A 21,019-nucleotide genomic window follows, 5' to 3' on the forward strand; every position below is an offset into this window, starting at 1 on the left:
ATTGTTTGAACAATCTTATCGCTTTCAGCAGTGTTGCTTTGCGTTCGTGATTTGGCCTTCAGTGCTTTGTTCATTTGAGCATTATTGTATCCATTCTGTCTTAGTGCTTCATTAACATGTTTCATCTCTCTCACTAGACTCTCACCATCTGACACTGTTTTAGCCCGATGTTTGAGTGTTTTGACAAGAGAGGATTTCTGAGCTGGGTGATGATGTGAATCTGCATTCAGAAATGCATCAGTGTGCGTTTGCTTTCGGTAAACGCTGTGTGTTATTTTGCCATTAAGACCATGTCCCAGCAAAATATCTAGGAACGGGAGTCTGTTATTTACCTCCATTTCCATGGTGAACTGGATAGCCGGGTTTTGTGCATTGAGATGATTTAGAAAATCATTAAATGCATCTTTACCATGTGGCCAGACAACTAAAGTGTCATCAACATATCTAAACCAACAGGATGGTTTTAATGTACTCGAGGCAAATGCTCTTGTTTCAAAGTTCTCCATATACAGATTGGCTATAAATAACGCGATCTGACACAAAAACCTATATTATGAATAATATTGGTCGCGGAAGCCTGCTACGTGTTAAATTAAATAGAACGTGTTGTCTATATTTATATTTAAGTTGTGCATTTTGATGTGACGTCACATTTATCACCCCCCCCCCCATCGTCACACATCGTCACAAATGTCTGACCGTCCCCTCCCCAATTGCGTGACGTCATTTATGGACGGCCCCACACGCACTGTATACACAGTTTGTACACACACACTGTATACAAAGTTTGTACACACCATGTTCACGTTGTTGAGCTCACGCACACAAAGGGTCAATGCTCAATAGAGGGATCAATAGAATAGGAATCTTAATGAACTTAAACTCTAACGCCGCTCTCTGACGTCACCACTGCATTACCTCATCAGCGTGAGGGAGAGGTGAACCCGCTAGTGACGTCATGTCACCTGCTGCCGCGTGACGTCACGAGACACCAGGAAGCTGCCGATCCGCGCGCGCGCGCTCACTGAGATCTGAGGTGAGAAGTTCACATCGTGGTGGTTGTTGTTGTTGTGGTTGTTGTTGTTGTTTACCCAGGCAGAGCCTCGCTCCTCTCTCGTAGAGATATCAATTGAGTAGCAGCGAGTCTGGAATCGATGTCCAGGTTGGAACATTACAACGCGGGGCCTAGCCATGCGGGGCCTTGCCTCCTGCCCTCGCCTGATTGCATTTGCTTTAATTCTCTGCTTAAGTTTAATTTGTCTTCATCTGGCTCACTACTTTGAAACTTTGTTTCTTTTAATTATTTCTACAGTTTTTTTTTATCCTACCAAGGGCAAGCCCACTTCAGCTGCTATACCGCTCTTGTTTTCAGAAGCGACCTGCCCACAGCAAAGTGGCTTATCAACGTGTGGAAATGTCTGTCGGTCAAATACTCTAAACGCGTGGTGATGTTGACTCTAAATGTGGAGGGGAAAACCCTGAGGATCCGGAGGAAATCCACGCGACCACGGGGAGAGAGAAAGACACGCAAACTGCAAATATACAGGAGGCGTCGGGATCGAACCCACCACCTCCTGTATTCCAAGAGAGGCAGTTAACATCTCCCAGCCACCATGGTGCACACTCGAGTACATTACCACAATGAGTCTCAGCACTCTAATTCAGGAGCGTTCTGCCGAGTTGGTTTTGCTGATGCACCCTTTAGACCGATGAACAACTATTTTTATGATAATTGGTTTTTTACCCTTTTATCTGGCAACAAAACTGACACCTTTTTTTACGAGGAGTCATGTTTGCATAGACCACAATACCTGCAGTCATAATGCAAACAAAAACATACTCTGACTAGGCTCTAAGGAAAGCTGTCTCGGGTGTGGACCAATCAACGTCAAGGACAGTGCAGACATTATCAGAGTTATGTTTTTTTTCATTATGACTGCAGGTATTGTGGTCTATGCAAACATGACTCCTCGTAAAGAAGGTGTCAGTTTTGTTGCCAGATAAAAGGGTAAAAAAAATACAATTATATTTTTTTATGGCAAATGAGATTCCAATGGTGTAAACTATTTTTATATTACCAATCAAGGCTCACAGAGCTGTTAGATCTTTTGTCAGAAGCCACCTGGCCATAGATGATAGCTCAACGAAATGGCTTTTCACGTGGAAGATTGTAGCAGCCAAATAATCTAAATGCATGTTACTAAATGTGGAGGGGAAAATCTAAGGACCCAGAGAAAAAATAATCCGAGTGAGCGAGTGTACTCCTTTGTGTGAGTGTACTCCTTGAGCGTGCTCTGCATGCGTGGGTTCGATTCCAACCCTGACGCATTTATAATTGCAGTTTACATTTTTTTATTTTTTATTTCTCTCCCTGTAGTGGCATTGATTTTTCTCCACATTTAGAAACATGCGTTTTGAGAATTTTGCTGCAATACATTTCCATATTATAACCCACTAAGTTGAGCTATCATTTGTGTCCAGGTCGATTCTGAAAAAGAGCTATGCAGCTCAGATGGCCTCACCTGGTAAAATAAAAATAGTGTACTGTGTTTGAGGGTTTTCCAATTTAATTTCTTATTTAGCAATTAAAGATTATGTTTCAGGAGGGTCCTGCATTTGACTGTTTGACCACCTCCAAATATATTTTGAGTTTAGGTTTGGGAGAAAAACTGAAAACCCAGTGGAACACCAATGCCGACGGTGACGGCCGACGCCAGGATAGCGGCCACGGGCTCGAAGCGGGGGCAACCCGGCTCTTGTCCCAAGAAAGGAATCTGCTCCCCGCTGCCCTCCACGGTGGCACATCGCCGGCGGGGCTGCACGCTGAGCCCCAACTTTTCCAGGAGGTCGGTACCAGCAATACACTCGTGGCATAACACGCTCGACACGTATAACTCCTGGTTACTCACCTGGTGTCCGAGGCGACCCTTAAGGGTGACCCTCCCCAGCAGTCCCATCCCACTTGCAGTGTGCAGCGCACGATCCGGGGCCTGTCGGCGGCCCACTTCAACCCCGACCACGCTGCAATGTTTTGCACTCACGAGTGACATTACCGCCCCACGTGTCCAGCAGAATCCGGGTGTGCCGCCTGTTCACCTGCCCTTCCACGAGCGACGTGGCCCCCATTATTCCTGCCACCAGCTCCCGCAGCCAGTCACCCGCAGTCGCCGCATTCTGGGCTGTTGTTGTCAATATCTGCGTGGGGGTCACTCGCTCACCATTATCATGACAGTTTATTTGTGTTGGGGCCACGTCAATTGCACCCCTCCGTGGTCAACCTCTTTAGGGAGGCCTTGGTGTTTAACCCTGGTGCTTCTCTCGCGCGAGCGATCTGGGGACAGTTTCTCACGAGATGCCCCCATTGGTCGCATAGATAGCACGCACAGGGAAGGGCGGTGGCTCCATAATAGGCCCCTTGCCCACTCCCCCTTACCCTCCCAGTGCGCATTTGTTCGAGTTCTGCCTCTTATTGAGATACTCGCCTGGTTAGCCCCCCGACCATGGAGCGTAGCCCTCCCACCTCGGACTGGACTATCTCCGCTGTAGGCTGCAGCTTGGTAACATTCAGGTGTACTTGGGTCACCTCCCCACATACATGGGTTACATCCTCACGTACTTGGGTTACATGGCCTGTGATCTCCTATGCCGGTCTGTATCCCTGCCACCCATCCTGGGGTTGTCTCACGGGGTCCTGGAGGCTCCCTCGTCCCCCCCCCCTCACCGTTCTCGCGAGCTTCTCCTCTGGAAGAAGACTTGCAATGGTGTGCTCCTGTTCCAGCCGTCAGAATTGCGCACGCTCGCGAGCAAATCTCTCACACACGTGCGCGTGCTCGGCTGTTAGATGGGGGATATGGGCAGTTCGCATCTGGCTGACACCCCGTTGTGCTTGTCAGATACTGCTGAACTTTCTCGGCGGCGAGGTCATCGATGATCTCGGCAGTGTATCCCGGGCGTACGCTCTGTGTTAGCAAGCGTGATTTATTTTAGTGTCCGCTCACTGAGATCTGAAGTGAGAAGTTCACATCGTGGTTATTGTTGTCGTGGTGGTAGTTGTTGTTTACCCAGGTAGAGCCTCGCTCCTTCTCTGTCTTGTAGGGAGGCTGCTTTGGATTGCACCACTCTTCGATTTCACATTAACATGCTAATTTATTACATTAACATCACTAGCCCCGGCCACTTCCTTATGACCCTTGGGCTACACCCATTTCAAACCTTTTACAACAGTCTGCCTCAGCAGCAGACCATGCATTTAATACACACATGATTCCTTATTTGGAATACAGTACAGTACTTATTTCAATTGTGATGTTTATTTTAGTTGCCGTTAACCTAACCCCATTATTTAGGTAATGCTTAAGTATAATGATGTGTTTTGAGAAGCTCACAATGGCCCTATACAAAATTGCATTTCATACAGTAACAATGATACGCTAATCGATGCCTGGTTATAGTCAAGGGATCGTCCCCTGCTGGTCAACCATGTTACGCATGTTGATGATCTGGTCATGGCTACTCAATGATATTGAGTTGGAGAATCGTGTTCTATACCTGGAGAATTCCATGACGAAATGGGGCCTTGCATATGTTCTACAAAAAGATCACCTCCCTGGGAAAATCTTGACTTAAAGCTTTCGTAACTGCAGGAATTCATATTCTTTGGGTCTTTCGGTTAAGTGACGTGACTTTACCGAAAGACCCAAAGAATACCTCCCTGGGAATTTAATGTCATACAACACTGCACCTGCTCAGCTCTCCATGAATAATCAGGTCGTTCTACACGTGGTGGAGGAGCTCCTATACCTGGTTAATGTGTTCATGACCTTATTTGGCATCCAAAGTGTCACTTCAAATTAGTCTAGCAGCATTCTTTCATTAGGCTCTGTAACACTATGTGGAAGCTGCCTGGACTTTTTTACATACAAAGCTGTGAGTGTCCATCGCCAAGGTCTAGTCCATTGCAAAGGTCTTGTCAATAAAACAGGCAATAGTCTACATTATAGACTGCCAATACACTCACCGAGGTTAAGAACCAGGCTACAGTCTACATTATAGACTGCCAGTATGCTTACTGAGGTTAAGAACCAGGCTACAGTCTACATTAGTCGTTTTTTTTCTTCTATTCACTTTATTTGTATTATTTTATATCTACGTGACTTTACCGAAATAACCAAAGAATATGAATTCCCGCTATCACAAAAGTTTTAAGTCAAGATTTTCCCAGGGAGGTGATCTTTTTGTAGAACATATGCAAGGCCCCATTTCGTCATGGAATTCAACAGGTACAGAACAAGATTTTATAAGAATGGAAACAGTCAGGAAATTAACAGTGCACATATGCAGCTTCAGTTAGATCTGTTCATCCTCGCATTCAAGCTCATCTGAGCCTGGCTTCAGACCTCTAAGTTGCAAATGAACATTAATTTATACATTTCTGCATAATACAAATAGTATCAACAGCCTTTGCTATGTTAGCTAATTTTTCTTAAATAAATATTCCTGTCATAGCTAGACAACCGAAATTGTGTGCTTGGAGTTTTTGGTAAATATTCATTTTGAAGACACTTGGGTGTCCAGTCATATTTATGACCATTTGCCCTCTCATTGTGTGCCTTAGCAGCCCGTGTGATGAATTAGGGAATCTTTTTCACTATTTCATGAAAATATGAATATGTATAGATGTGTAAGTCATGTGTGACTGTATATATGCATTCCTCTGTGCCTCAATACTCACAGAGATGGTGTGGATATGTTTTTCTGTCTGCAGCTGATGCTCGCTCTGCAGAGTTGGTCTGATGGAGCAAAGGCACTCAGCGCAGCTCGGTACAAGAAGGAAACAATGCGACCAGAATGCAAACAGCATGGATCGTACTGGAAACTTGACACAGCACCAGAGAACACACACAGGAGAGAAACCCTTCAAGTGCACTGTGTGTGGGAAGGTGTTTGCACAGTCATCAACTCTTCAGACCCACCAGAGAACACACACAGGAGAGAAACCTTTTAAGTGCAGTGTGTGTAAAAAGGTGTTTGCACGGTCATCCATTCTTAAATCACACCAGAGAACACACACAGGAGAGAAACCTTTTAAGTGCACTGTGTGTGAGAAGGCATTTTCAGATTCATCTACTCTTAAACAACACCAGAGAACACACACAGGAAAGAAACCTTTCAAGTGCACTGTGTGTGAGAAGGCGTTTGCACGGTCACCAAATCTTCAAAGACACCAGAGAACACACACAGGAGAGAAACCTTTCAAATGCACTGTGTGTGGGAAGGCGTTTGCACAGTCATCACATCTTCAAAGACACCAGAGAACACACACAGGAGAGAAACCCTTCAAGTGCACTGTGTGTGAGAAGGCATTTTCATGGTCATCATATCTTCAGACCCACCAGAGAACACACACAGGAGACAAACCCTTCAAGTGCAGTGTGTGTGGGAAGGCATTTTTTTATTCATCTACTCTTAAACAACACCAGAGAACACACACAGGAGAGATGCCCTTCAATTGCAGTGTGTGTGGGAAGGCATTTTTTTATTCATCTACTCTTAAACAACACCAGAGAACACACACAGGAGAGATGCCCTTCAAGTGCAGTGTGTGTGAGAAGGCATTTTCAGATTCATCTACTCTTAAACAACACCAGAGAACACACACAGGAGAGAAACCTTTTAAGTGCACTCTGTGTGGGAAGGCATTTGCAAAGTCATCAAATCTTCAGACCCACCAGATAATACACACAGGAGATCAACCCTTCAAGTGCAGTGTGTGTGGGAAGGCATTTTTGTATTCATCTACTCTTAAACAACACCAGAGAACACACACAGGAGAGAAACCTTTCAAGTGCACTCTGTGTGGGAAGGTGTTTGCAAAGTCATCAAATCTTAAAAAACACCAGAGAACACACATGCATCAGAAAATCCACAAGAAGTGTAATCTGAAATCAGCTTGTGAAAGTCAAAGTGCTGCAATGACCCCATTGTTTATGAAACAAGAACCAGAAGACAATCCCAGCCTGGACACTTTGAAAGGTATCAAGGTGAAATATGAAGAGGCGAAAGTGAAATGTGATGAAGTAACATTGAAGAGCGTAGAAGTGAAGGTTAAATTTGAAGATTCAACTCCAAAATCGGACCTTCACATAGATGGAGGCAGTGTGAAGCAGGAACTAAATTCTAACTGTGAGGCAGAGCGAGGCAACTCCCAGGAGTTTGTGGATGTGGAGGTGTGGGTGGACTTCTTAGACAATACAAAGTAAAATGGAGACCAGGTAGATGTGCAAGCTTCAGACAATTAAGCTCCAATGGATGCACCTTTGTCACAGGCCTTTCTAATGAATATAATGTGAAGTTGAACACTCAATTTCTAGGTTCAAACTGCAGTGTAAGCGTGGCCAGTATTTGTGAACCTGTGGGTTGGGGCGATCTCTAACCAGGAGTGACTCAATTGTTTTGTATCATATCTCATCTTAGACACTCGATGGGTGCCCATAATGGGCATCTGCCCCTGTGTGCCACAAGGTGACCGTTCACTGGCCTGCATGTGGATAGGAGTTTGTAAGTCGGGGGCGATGATTGATATGCCAGTCGGATTTGAACCTTGAACCTCTGCAACAAATAGAGAATGTACTACTACTTGGCTTCCCTCTATGAGAGTGCTGCACATATAGGCCTCATCTCGGCAGAGATCAACTTGTAAATACGTTGCAACGTGACGCAGTACATTTCAGTATAGTAATAAAATGTTGCCAATGTGCCCTTTGATTATTTTGAATCATAATTGAAAGAATACCTGTCTGATTTTGTACGTACATACAACATTTTGTGTATTAATGTCAAACATGGAATATGTGATGTCCGGACAAAGTATCTGTTTTGGTGGTAACCTGTACAAAAACTCACGTGAGAGCTGTTATTTTTGTGATACGGGTCAAAGGGTATTTTTGCGAATCAGGACGCATCTGACTGGGGCAACTCATTGTCTTTGAAATCGGGAGCATAGTCGGATCATTCATCAGTTAAGGTATGCCACTTACAAGTTACGTATAGGAGATACATTCTCCACAAGAACACTAATTATCATTTTGTACTACGTATATACATTTTGTCGAACTGAGACTTGAAATGGACCTTGCTGATGAACATCAGTTGAAGCAAGCCGGACTGTTGTTGAGACATTGTACACCAAAACCAGTCCACAGGTGGCTTGTACTGAACACATGCATTCCTAGAAGGCCATGGTATTTATAGTTTGTGTAAGACATTCCTTTGTTTCGTGTAGAGAACGTTGAATGAAAGATGTCTGCCGATCTGTTTTTTTCGCAAGGAGGTACTTTAAAGAGCACATTTGATGGCATCGTGGATTTTTGTTACTGATTTGTATTCTAGCCTAGGTTTTATTCAATTTTTACTTTCATTTAAATAAAACTTTATATATGTGTCCATTGATATCCCACCTTGTTTTCCACATGTTTACTTAAATATGTAGAAGCTCCCTCTGAAGACGTCACCTCAAATTAACGAGTGGGTTACGTCAGGGCCTCCCCCTCGCTGGCTTGTGATGTTGCAAAGAGCAGAACTCGCCTCCACGGAATCTAACGACTGCACTGTCTTGGAATGCATTTACACAGTAATCAAATCTTCACAACTGCCAGGGAACACATTTAAAACCACTTAAAGTATACTTGGAAGACCTTTTGAATGTTTTTGAAACTGAAACACAAGGAGCAGGGTCTGAGATTGACGTGTGAAATTTGAAGTTCCATTAGCCCATTGTTTGTGATGCAAGGACCCAATAAAGATGGCAGCTGGGAAACGTCACCATTCGTGAAGGTGACCTGTGAAGGCTCTAGGGTTTGACTTCCAAGTCACTAATGGAGCCCGAGACAAATCACAGCCATTTGTGGATGTAGAGGTTTGGGAGGACTTTTCGGACAATGTCGAGTAGAAGCAGACAGCATGTGTGACCTAACGTGTTGGGTTGACCTGTAACCAAAAGCATGAGACACGGTTTCCCAATGTTTATTTCAATTGTTTAGTTTTTCGTTTATTTAGAATACAGTACATATTTCAATTGTAATCTAAATTTTAGTTGACGTTTACCTAACGCCATTACTTGGGTAAGACTTAAGTATTTAATGTCGCGTTTTTATCTGTCGCGTGGCACTTTCAAAGAACGTAACCTCCGATATTCAAGGGGCGGCTGTATTTTCTGTCGATCGAGTACAGCAGAGGAGTATGGGTGTTTTACTAAAAAATAGATCTCTGCTTTCTTGATGTAATTAAGGTCTATGGTACATTAAAGAGGCTTGGTGCTTTAGGTTCCTTGATTTCGAGGTCTCTGCCTCTGCTCACATTCGTTGAGGATTTTTATGATTTTGGGCAGCGCCATCTAAAGGTGCGTGACCAGGAGTTAGAGCCATTTCCTGTTCAACTCGGTTTGTGACAGAAATTCACTCTGGCCCAATGCATTACATTACATAACATCTTCAATAATTATGTAGTTTGAGACTACAATGGCATTCGTTGCGGTTACAATAATACGCTTATCGATGACTGGTTATAGTTAAGGGATCATTCCCTGCTGGTCAGCCCTGTTGCATCTGCTGATCTGGTAATGGCTACTCAATGAGATGGAGTTAGGGAATCTTGTTCTGATGCCTGGATAATTCGATCATGAAATGGGGCCTTGCATATGTTCCACAAAAATAAATCACCTGCTTAGGAATCCATGTCATACAACACTGCACCTGCTCAACTCTCCATTAATAGTCAAGCAGTTCTACAAGTGGCGGATAAGTTCCCATACCTGGTTCATGTGTCGAGCAGGATTCTTTTATTAGACTGTGTAACACTGTGGAAGCTGCCTTGACTTTTGCTGCATACAGAGCTGTGAGTGTCCATCGCCAAGATCAAGTCCATCTGAGACCATCCCTCTCCCTGCCATACTGGCATCACACCCGCCCCTCACCCTTCGTTCTGCAGATGGCGGGCGCACTGGAGGGTGCCACGTAGCCATTTCAGGCTGGGCCAGACGGCGATACGTGGGTCACCCGGCCGCAAGGTGCTTGTTGGCCAACACAACCCCTCGGCCGGGCCCCAGGGATGATATTGTGATGCCGCACACAGTGTACACACAATAATGTTCACGTTGTTGTTGAGCTCACACACCCAAGGGGTCTCTGTTCAAGAGAGGCAACAATATAAATGTAATCTAAATAAACTTAAACTCTAACCCTGACCTCGCTCTCTGACGTCACCACTCATTAACCTGTCGGCGTGAGACGCCAGGGAGAGCTGTACCCCGCTAGTGACGTCATGTCACCAAGGTATTCAACCCCCCAACCCCCCCTCGACCGCGCTTTTGAGCGTGACGTCACGTCTAGTTGGTCACTGTCGATTTCCGTTCCAGTAAAAATCCTTTTTTGGCAAAAGCAACGCCCAGTCATTGGCGGTTCATTAACATAATTTATTCATGAAAACCGTCGCGAGTTAATTGCAACCGGTTTCGCAGCCAAGCCCAATCACTCCACATGGACCCGGCTTATTAACATAATTCATTCAATTACACCGCTGCTTGTTGGGGGAGGGGATTGTGTAATGAACTCCGCTAGTGACGTCATGTCACCTCCTGCTTCCGCGTGACGTCACGAAATATCCGGAAGCTGCTGCACTGAGCGCAGCGCTCACTGAGATCCGAGGTGAGAAGTTCACATCGTGGTGGTGGTGGTTGTTGTTGTTGTTGTGGTGGTGGTTGTTGTTGTTGTGGTTGTTGTTGTTTACCCAGGTAGAGCCTCGCTCCGTCTCTCTCTCGTAGGGATATCAATTGAGTAGCAGCGAGTATGGAATCGATGTCCAGGTTGGAACATTACAACGCGGGGCCTAGCCATGCGGGGCCTTGCCTCCTGCCCTCGCCTGATTGCATTTGCTTTAATTCTCTGCTTAAGTTTAATTTGTCTTCATCTGGCTCACTACTTTGAAACTTTGTTTCTTTTAAATATTTCTGCAGTTTTTTTTTGTATCTTACCAGGCCAAGCCCACTTCAGCTGCTATACCGCTCTTGTTTTCAGAAGCGACCTGCCCACAACAAAGTGGCTTATCAACGTGTGACATGTCTGTCGGTCAAATACTCTAAACGCGTGGTGATGTTGACTCTAAACGTGGAGGGGAAAACCGGAGGAAAATCCACGCGACCACGGGGAGAGAGAGACACGCAAACTCCAAATATACAGGAGGGGTCGGGATCGAACCCACCACCTATAGTCCATGCGATACAGTTAACATCTCCCAGCCACCATGGTGCACACTCGAGTACATGACCACAATGAGTCTCAGCACTCTAGTTCAGGAGCGTTCTGCCGAGTTGGTTTTGCTGATGCACCCTTTAGACCGATGAACAACTATTTTTATGATAATTGTTTTTTTACCCTTTTATCTGGCAACAAAACTGACACCTTATTTACGAGGAGTCATGTTTGCATAGACCACAATACCTGCAGTCATAATGAAAAAAAACACAACTCTGATAATGTATGCACTGTCCTTGAAGTTGATTGGTCCACACCCGAAACAGCTTTCCTTAGAGCCTTGCATTGTCTTTGAATTGTGCGCCTTTTGGCGTAATCTGGTCCAACACCATGTGAGACTAGGCTCTAAGGTAAGCTGTCTCGGGTGTGGACCAATCAACTTCAAGGACAGTGCATACATTATCAGAGTTATGTTTTTTTTTCATTATGACTGCAGGTATTGTGGTCTATGCAAACATGACTCCTCGTAAAGAAGGTGTCAGTTTTGTTGCCAGATAAAAGGGTAAAAAAAACAATTATATTTTTTACTGGCAAATGAGGTTCCAATGGTGTAAACTATTTTTATATTACCAACCAAGGCTCACAGAGCTGTTAGATCTTTTGTCAGAAGCCACCTGGCCATAGATGATAGTTCAACGAAATGGCTTTAAACGTGGAAGATTATAGCAGCCAAATAATCTAAATGCATGTTACTAAATGTGGAGGGAAAAAATCGAAGGACCCTAAGAAATAAATTCTGTGAGTGTACTCCACAAGTGTACTCTACGTGTGGCCCTATAAAAAATTGCATTCCATACAGTAACAATGATACGCTATTTGTCCCCTGCTGGTCAACCATGTTACGCATGTTGATGATCTGGTCATGGCTACTCGTTGATTTTGAGTTGGAGAATCTTGTTCTGTACCTGGAGAATTCCATGACGAAATTGGGCCTTGCATATGTTCTACAAAAATAGATCACCTCCCTGGGAAAATCTTAACTTAAAGCTTTCGTGACTGCAGGAATTAATATTCTTTGGGTCTTTTGGTAAAGTCATATGAACACCTCCCTGAGAATTTAATGTGATACAATACTGCACCTGCTCAGCTCTCTACAGAAGTCGCAATCGGGTACCCGATACCCGTACCCTACCCGATACCTGGCTACCCGTACCCGGCCGGGTACGGGTACCCGTTTGCGACCCTGGTGCGGCCGGGTACGGGTAGCCGCACGTGACTCACCCCAACCAATGACTGAGAAGGCCGTGAGTCACTGGTGAGTAACCGTTTGTCACTCATTTTCCAACGTCTTGTCTTCTCTCACAATTCAAGTTCCTAGAATCAACCCACCCGCACCTGAAACATGGCTTCATCCCAGAGGTCGCAATCGAGTACCCGATACCCGTACCCTACCTGATACCCAGCTACCCGTACCCGGCCGGGTATTGGGTAGGGTACCCGTTTGCGACCCTGGTGCGGCCGGGTACGGGTAAGGAATCAAAACCCGTTTGCGACCTCTGGCTCTCCATGAATAATCAGGTAGTTCTACACGTGGTGGAGGAGCTCCTATACCTGGTTAATGTGTTCACGACCAGCTCTGGTTTGGCATCCAAAGTCTCACTTCAAATTGGTCTAGCAGCTTTCTTTCATTAGGCTCTGGAACACTATGTGGAAGCTGCCTGGACTTTTTCTCCATACCAAGCTGTGAGTGTCCATCGCCAAGGTCTAGTCCATCGCCAAGTTCTAGTCGAAAAATCAGGCTATAGTCTAAATTATAGACTGCCAGGACACTCACCGAGGTTAAGAACCAGGCTGCAGTCTACATTATAGACTGGCAGTACGCTCACCGAGGTTAAGAACTAGGCTACAGTCTACATTTGTCGTTTATCTTTATTTCTATTCATTTTATTTGTATTATTATTTTCTATCTACGTGGCTTTACCGAAAAAACCAAAGAATATTAATTCCTGCAGTCACGAAAGTTTAAGTCAAAATGTAACCACCTTTTTACCATGCAAGTGTATGAACATGTAAAGTTTGTATTTACTGTCAAGTATATTGACTCGATTGAACATGGAGGTTAAATCATAATAATAGTTTATTTTAATTTTGCTCTGGAAATTTTTATAAGAATGGAAACAGGAAATTAACACAGCACATATGCAGCTGAAGTTAAATCTGTTCATCCTCGCATTCAAGCTCATTTGAGCCTGGCTTCACAACTCTAAGTTGCAAATGAACATTAATTTATACATTTCTGCATAATGCAAATAATATTCTTTTCAACAGCCTTTGCTATGTTAACACATTTTTCTTAAATATTCCTGCCGTTGCTAGACAACCAAAATTGTGTGCTTGGAGTTTTTTGTAAACATTCATTTTGAAGACACTAGGGTGTCCAGGCATATTTATGACATTTGCCCTCTCATTGTGTGCCTTAACAGCCCGTGTGATGAATCGGGGAATCTCTTTCACGATATCATGAAAATATGAATAAGTATAGATGTGTAAGTCATGTGTGACTGTGTATATATGCATTCCTCTGTGCCTCGATACTGACGTAGATGGTGTGGATATATTTTGTTCTGTCTGCATTTGCGCTTCCTCTGCAGAATTGGTCTGATGGAGCAGAGGCACTCAGCGCAGCTCGGTACAAGAAGGAAACAATGCGATCAGATTGCAAACATCACTGATCGTACTGGAAACTTGACACAGCACTAGAGAACACACACAGGAGAGATGACCTTCAAGTGCAGTGTGTGTGAGAAGGCATTTTCAGATTCATCTACTCTTAAACAACACCAGAGAACACACACAGGAGAGAAACCTTTTAAGTGCACTGTGTGTGAGAAGGCATTTGCACGGTCATCCATTCTTAAATCACACCAGAGAACACACACAGGAGAGAAACTTTTTAAGTGCACTCTGTGTGGGAAGGCGTTTGCAAAGTCATCAAATCTTCAAACCCACCAGAGAACACACACAGGAGATAAGCCCTTCAAGTGCAGTGTGTGTGGGAAGGCATTTTTTGATTCATCTACTCTTAAACAACACCAGAGAACACACACAGGAGAGAAACCTTTTAAGTGCACTGTGTGTGAGAAGGCATTTGCACGGTCATCCATTCTTAAATCACACCAGAGAACACACACAGGAAAGAAACCTTTCAAGTGCACTGTGTGTGAGAAGGCGTTTGCACAGTCACCACATCTTCAAAGACACCAGAGAACACACACAGGAGAGAAACATTTCAAGTGCATTGTGTGTGGGAAGGCATTTGCACAGTCATCACATCTTCAAAGACACCAGAGAACACACACAGGAGAGAAACCCTTCAAGTGCACTATGTGTGAGAAGGCATTTTCATGGTCGTCATATCTTCAGACCCACCAGAGAACACACACAGGAGATAAACCCTTAAAGTGCAGTGTGTGTGGGAAGGCATTTTTTTATTCATCTACTCTTAAACAACACCAGAGAACACACACAGGAGAGATGCCCTTCAAGTGCAGTGTGTGTGAGAAGGCATTTTTTGATTCATCTACTCTTAAACAACACCAGAGAACACACACAGGAGAGAAACCTTTTAAGTGCACTCTGTGTGGGAAGGCATTTGCAAAGTCATCAAATCTTCAGACCCACCAGATAATACACACAGGAGATCAACCCTTCAAGTGCAGTGTGTGTGGGAAGGCATTTTTTTATTCATCTACTCTTAAACAACACCAGAGAACACACACAGGAGAGAAACCTTTTAAGTGCACTCTGTGTGGGAAGGCGTTTGCAAAGTCATCAAATCTTAAGTCCCACCAGAGAATACACACAGGAGATAAACCCTTCAAGTGCAGTGTGTGTGAGAAGGCGTTTTCAGATTAATCTGCTCTTCGACGACACCAGAGAACACACACAGGAGATAAACCCTTCAAGTGCAGTGTGTGTGGGAAGACATTTTTAGATTCATCTCTTAAACAACACCAGAGAACACACACAGGAAAGGAACTCTTCAAGTGCAGTGTTTGTGGGAAAGCGTTTGCACATTCATCAGATCTTAAAAAACACCAGAGAACACACAAGCATCAGAAAATCCACAAGAAGTGTAATCTGAAATCAGCTTGTGAAAGTCAAAGTGCTGCAATGACCCCATTGTTCATGAAACAAGAACCAGAAGACAATCCCAGCTTGGACACTTGGAAAGGTATCAAGGTGAAATATAAAGAGGCAAAGGTGAAATGTGAAGAAGTAACAGTGAAGAGCGTAGAAGTGAAGGTTAAATTTGAAGATTATTCAACTCCAAAATTGGACCTTCACATAGGTGGAGGCAGTGTGAAGCAGGAACTAAATTCTGACTGTGAGGCAGAACGAGGCAACTCCCATGAGTTTGTGGATGTGGAGGTGTGGGTGGACTTCTTAGACAATACAAAGTCAAATGGAGACCAGTAGATGTGCAAGCTTGAGACAGTTAAGCTCCAATGGACGCACCTTTGTCACAGGCCTTTCTAATGAATATAATGTGAAGTTGAACACTCAATTTCTAGGTTCAAACTGCAGTGTAAGCGTGGCCAGTATTTGTGAACCTGTGGGTTGGGGCGATCTCTAACCAGGAGTGACTCAAGTGTTTTGTATCATATCTCATCTTAGACACTCGATGGGTGCCCATAATGGGCATCTGCCCCTGTGTGCCACAAGGTGACCGTTCACTGGCCTGCATGTGGTTACGAGTTTGTAAGTCGGGGGCGATGATTGATATGCCAGTCGGAGTTGAACCTTGAATCTCTGCAACAAATAGAGAATGTACTACTACTTGGCTTCCCTCTGAGAGTGCTGCACGTATAGGCCTCATCTCGGCAGAGATCAACTTGTAAATGCGTTGCAACGTGACGCAGTACATTTCAGTATAGTAATAAAATGTTGCCAATGTGCCCTTTGATTATTTTGAATCATAATTGAAAGAATACCTGTCTGATTTTGTACGTACATACAACATTTTGTGTATTAATGTCAAACATGGAATATGTGATGTCAAGACAAAGTATCTGTTTTGGTGGTAACCTGTACAAAAACTCACGTGAGAGCTGTTATTTTTGTGATACGGGTCAAAGGGTATTTTTGTGAATCAGGACGCATCTGACTCTGGGGCAACTCATTGTTTTTGAAATCGGGAGCCTTGTCGGATCATTTATCAGTTAAGGTATACCACTTAAAAGTTACGTATAGGAGATACATTCTCAACAACACTAATTATAATTTTGTACTACGTATATAAATTTTGTCGAACTGAGACTTGAAATGGACCTTGCTGATGAACATCAGTTGAAGCAAAGCCCGACTGTTGAGACATTGTACACCAAAACCAGTCCACAGGTGGCTTGTACTGAACACATGCATTCCTAGAAGGCCATGGTATTTATAGTTTGTGTAAGACATTCCTTTGTTTCGTGTAGAGAACGTTGAATGAAAGATGTCTGCCGATCTGTTTTTTTCGCAAGGAGGTACTTTAAAGAGCACATTTGATGGCATCGTGGATTTTTGTTACTGATTTGTATTCTAGCCTAGGTTTTATTAAATTTTTACTTTCATTGATATCCCACCTTGTTTTCCACATGTTTACTTAAATATGTAGAAGCTCCCTCTGAAGACGTCACCTCAAATTAACGAGTGGGTTACGTCAGGGCCTCCCCCTCTCTGGCTTGTGATGTTGCAAAGAGCAGAACTCGCCTCCACGGAATCTAACGACTGCACTGTCTTGGAATGCATTTACACAGTAATCAAATCTTCACAACTGCCAGGGAACACATTTAAAACCACTTAAAGTATACTTGGAAGACCTTTTGAATTTTTTTGAAACTGAAACACGCTTAAGGAGGTCTACAAGGAGCAGGGTCTGAGATTGACGTGTGAAATTTGAAGTTCCATTAGCCCATCGTTTGTGATGCAAGTGTAATGCAGGCGTAAACGACCTTCCGGATGTGACGTCATGAGGGGAGGGGTTACGTCACGTGGGGGAGAGGGGTCAGGTCTATAGGGAGAGAAACCGGAAGAGGAAGGAGAGTGATTGGGGACTAGGAACGAGTGAGGCCACGTAGGGCGGGTGTGGGAGAGTGGCGCGATCGCCACATACAACGGGGAGCGAGGTTGAGTGGCGCGATCGCCACATACAACGGGGACCGAGGTTCGGCACCGTCGGCCAACGGTGACCGACCCCGGAGCAGCAGGAGCAGCGGGGAGGCTGCAGTTAGCAGCGGGTCTGCACACGGAGTTGGCAGCGGGGGGTCTGCCCAGGGAGTTGGCAGCCGGGGGGTCTGCACACGGAGTTAGCAGCGAGTCTACAAGGAGAGGAAGGAGGCTACAGTAGTGACAGCAGCCGGGGCTGCTAGCAGAGGGTCTCCAAGGGAGTGCCGTGAGGGAAAAGACAAGAACCCAAATAAAGGACACGGAGTCAGAGAGAAGCGTCCGAGTCTTTTATTACACTGGAGTCAGAAGTGCAACGGAATGGCAAAACAACTGAGAAAAAAGAATATTCCGTCTCCGGCATCGGCTTCATCTTCCGACGACGATGACCTTCCTCCTGAAGTCGGCCAGACTCTGGGTGAGGAAGAGATCCGTGCTGGGACGAGTGCGGGTCCGGGGGTCCAAGAGGTCGCCGTTTCGATGGACCCGTCTGCTCCAAAGGACGTGGATTCATGATGGAGCCAGATGGCGGAGCAACTTGAAACTCTTAAGAACGTCATTACACAGTTGTGCGAGCTCGTCACGCCCAGGGCGGCGTCGGATGGAGATGGAGGTGGTCCGCAGGAGCCCGGGTTGTCTTCGCTGTCGCCGCCATCGGCCACGCGGCACGAAGACGCCATCTTGGGCGTGGCGCACAACGAAAAGCGGGAAGCCGCCATTTTGGGACCTCCGCGACGGTCGGCCGCCATCTTGTCGACACCACGTTGCGACGCCATGTTAAATTTGCCACCGGAGGAGTCGGCGGCTGGAGGGAGCAGGCCAAGGAGTCGCAGTCGTCACCTAACAACTGTCAAGGAATTCTCCATCGGGGGCGACTGGAGCGCGTTCGCCTGTAGATTTCTGGCAGCAGTACGCTCAGCGAGGTGGACGGACGCCGAGGCGCTAGAAGTTCTTCCGACTCTGCTCGATGATGAGTCCGTTCGTTTTTTTCGCTCTATAAAAGCCGCGAAGAAGAAGACTCTGCGAGGTGTGTTCGACGAAATGGCGGACGCGTACGAGCCGCCGGATGATGCCCATCGCCGGTTTGTGCAACGACAACGCGCACCCGAGGAGTCACCGGTGGCGTATAGGGGCGCGGTGTTGGAGCTAGCTATGGCCGCTTACCCGGAGACGGAGCCTGACCTGCTGGAACCTCTCATCCTGGGGAAAATGTTGGAGTTGTCCCGGGATCTCGGCATTCCTATGCCGGTGTGTGGTCATGAGAAGCTCACATCCCGGGCCGCGGCGAAATGTCTGGACGCCCAGTTCAACCTTCGCCGATGGAAACAAGTTACCGCGTGGACAGGTGGGCCTATCGTCGAGGGGGGTGCCGTAGGGTGGGACCCTACAAAGGCCGTGTACGTGCCGGATGGGAGCAGCCAACAGGAGCTGTCAGCTGCCGCCGCTCCGTGGCCGGCCCGGGGTGGGCCGGGGCCGCGGGCTGCGCCGCCGATACGGCCGCGTCGGGACGGGGTGCCCGCTGCGCGCCGCAACGACATCGAGTGCTTCCGCTGCGGGCGTCGGGGCCATTATGCCAGGGACTGCTGGGCCCGCGTTCCGGGTCCACCCCAGCAGGAGGCCTCGACAGCGGACGCTCCCATGAAAGATTCTACAGTACAGGCAAGTCGGTGCGCACCAGACACCCGGCAAGGCTTGACACCTCATTCATCGCCGTTGTCATGCGAGGCGGATGTTGTTAACAACGGGAGGCCATTATCTGCGCCTTGTCGCTCGGTAACGCAGTGGCGCAAGTTGGCTCGGCGGGTTGTCGCGGCCGCTACCGGTTCGTCCACTGTACCCGGGTCGATCCAAGGGGTGGACGTACGTATTTTGGTGGATTCCGGTGCGTCCGCGACCATCATTTCGGATGTAATATTCCATCTTTTGAACATCCCACCAGGGGCCGTGAGGCCGGCTTACGCTTCCTGCGTCGCTGCGAACGGGGGTAGCATGGGTATTGTGGGCCAGGTGGACGCTAACATATCTATTGGGGGAGTGTCGGCCTCGGGCATTGTGTTAATTTCGAGGTCCCTTGCGGTTCCTTGTTTGTTGGGTACCGATTTTCTGGCAAAAATGCCCATTCTAATTCGAATTAATGAAAACTGCATTGAATTACTGGGGGGCCGTAAGATTGCATTTTTACCGTCCGCCTGGGGGCGACCTGCTCCTGTCGCCCAGGTGCAGGCGTTGTCGGAAATTTCTGTTGATATTCCACCTGGCTCACAGATGCTCATTCCCTTACGATATCGGAAGCCGTTGCCTGGTCGGCAGGGAGCTTTTGGGGTTTTGTTGTCGCCGTCCGCCGCTATTACGGGCGGATCGGCGCTGGTTGGGGCGCAAACTATTGTCCGCCCAGATCAGCGGCCGTTTTTGCAGGTGCTTAACGCGAGTACCGAAAGCGTGTGTGTGCTGGCTGGTACCGTTGTGGCACATGCCACTACGGCGTTTACGGCTCAGGGTGATCTGTCCAGCGGGGGGCTGGTTGGGGGTGTTTCACACGATGGAGCGGTGGATGATCGCTGGATCGCTGAATTGTGTGGGGAGAATTCGGCCCTTTCCGGCGAACAACGTTGTGCGATTCGTAAATTATTATCGAGTTATTCGAATGTGTTTAGCTCCGACGATTTGGACTTGGGTCGCACCTCGCTGCTTTATCATCATATCGACACAGGGGATGCTGCCCCTATTCGGTTAAACTCGCGTCGGATGAGTCCGGCTGAGCGAGAGCATGTTCGAGGGGCAGTGGACGACACGTTGGCTGCGGACATAATATCTCCGTCTAACAGCCCATGGGGCGCGCCTGTTGTGTTGGTTAAAAAGAAGGATGGCAAATTGCGATTTTGTGTAGATTTTCGTAAGTTGAATAAAGTTTCGGTAGCAGATGCGTACCCCCTGCCGCGTATGGACGATTCTCTTGATGCCTTGTCGGGGGCGAAGTTCTTTTCAACGCTAGATCTCTCTTCGGGCTTCTGGCAGCTCCCCTTTGACGAGCCCTCGCGAGAGAAGACTGCTTTCCGTACGCCGCAGGGGTTATTCCAATTTAACTGTCTTCCGATGGGGTTGAATGCGGCCCCTGCCACTTTTTTGAGATGTTGATGGAGTTGGTATTGACGGGGTTGCAGTGGGAGACATGTCTGATATATTTAGACGATATTATCGTCTTCAGCCGCACATTCGATGAGCATTTGCTGCGGTTGGAGGCTGTATTCACCAGGATGCGTTCTGCTAATTTGAAATTCAAGCCAAAAAAATGTCACCTACTGCAACACTCCGTTCGATACTTGGGGCACATTGTTAGTGCGGACGGGGTGGCCACAGATCCGGAGAAAACAGCGTGTGTCCGTGACTGGCCAACCCTGGCCACGGTGGGTGATGTGCGTCGGTTTTTGGGGTTTGCCTCTTATTATCGAAGGTTTGTTCCAAATTTTGCTACGATCGCGAGGCCTTTGCATCTCCTTACGGGGAAAGGGCACAAATTTGCTTGGGGACCGCCGGAGGAGGCGGCGTTTCGAAGCCTGCGCGATCTG

The 21,019-nt window shown here is 46.5% G+C and overlaps 1 pseudogene across 1 annotated transcript; it reads left to right on the top strand.

Moving 5' to 3' along the window:
• The first annotated feature begins 862 nt into the window (after window positions 1-862).
• Window positions 863-16,867, top strand: LOC144738217 (uncharacterized; annotated as a pseudogene). The gene is made up of 5 exons (XR_013589183.1): window positions 863-1,036; window positions 2,656-2,846; window positions 5,765-7,255; window positions 9,985-10,003; window positions 14,007-16,867. The product of XR_013589183.1 is annotated as an uncharacterized LOC144738217 (transcript).
• The last annotated feature ends 4,152 nt before the right edge of the window (window positions 16,868-21,019 follow it).

Source organism: Lampetra planeri, chromosome 78, assembly GCF_965212315.1.
Source record: "Lampetra planeri chromosome 78, kcLamPlan1.2.h2, whole genome shotgun sequence".
In the NCBI taxonomy this organism is placed as follows: Eukaryota; Metazoa; Chordata; class Hyperoartia; order Petromyzontiformes; family Petromyzontidae; genus Lampetra; species Lampetra planeri.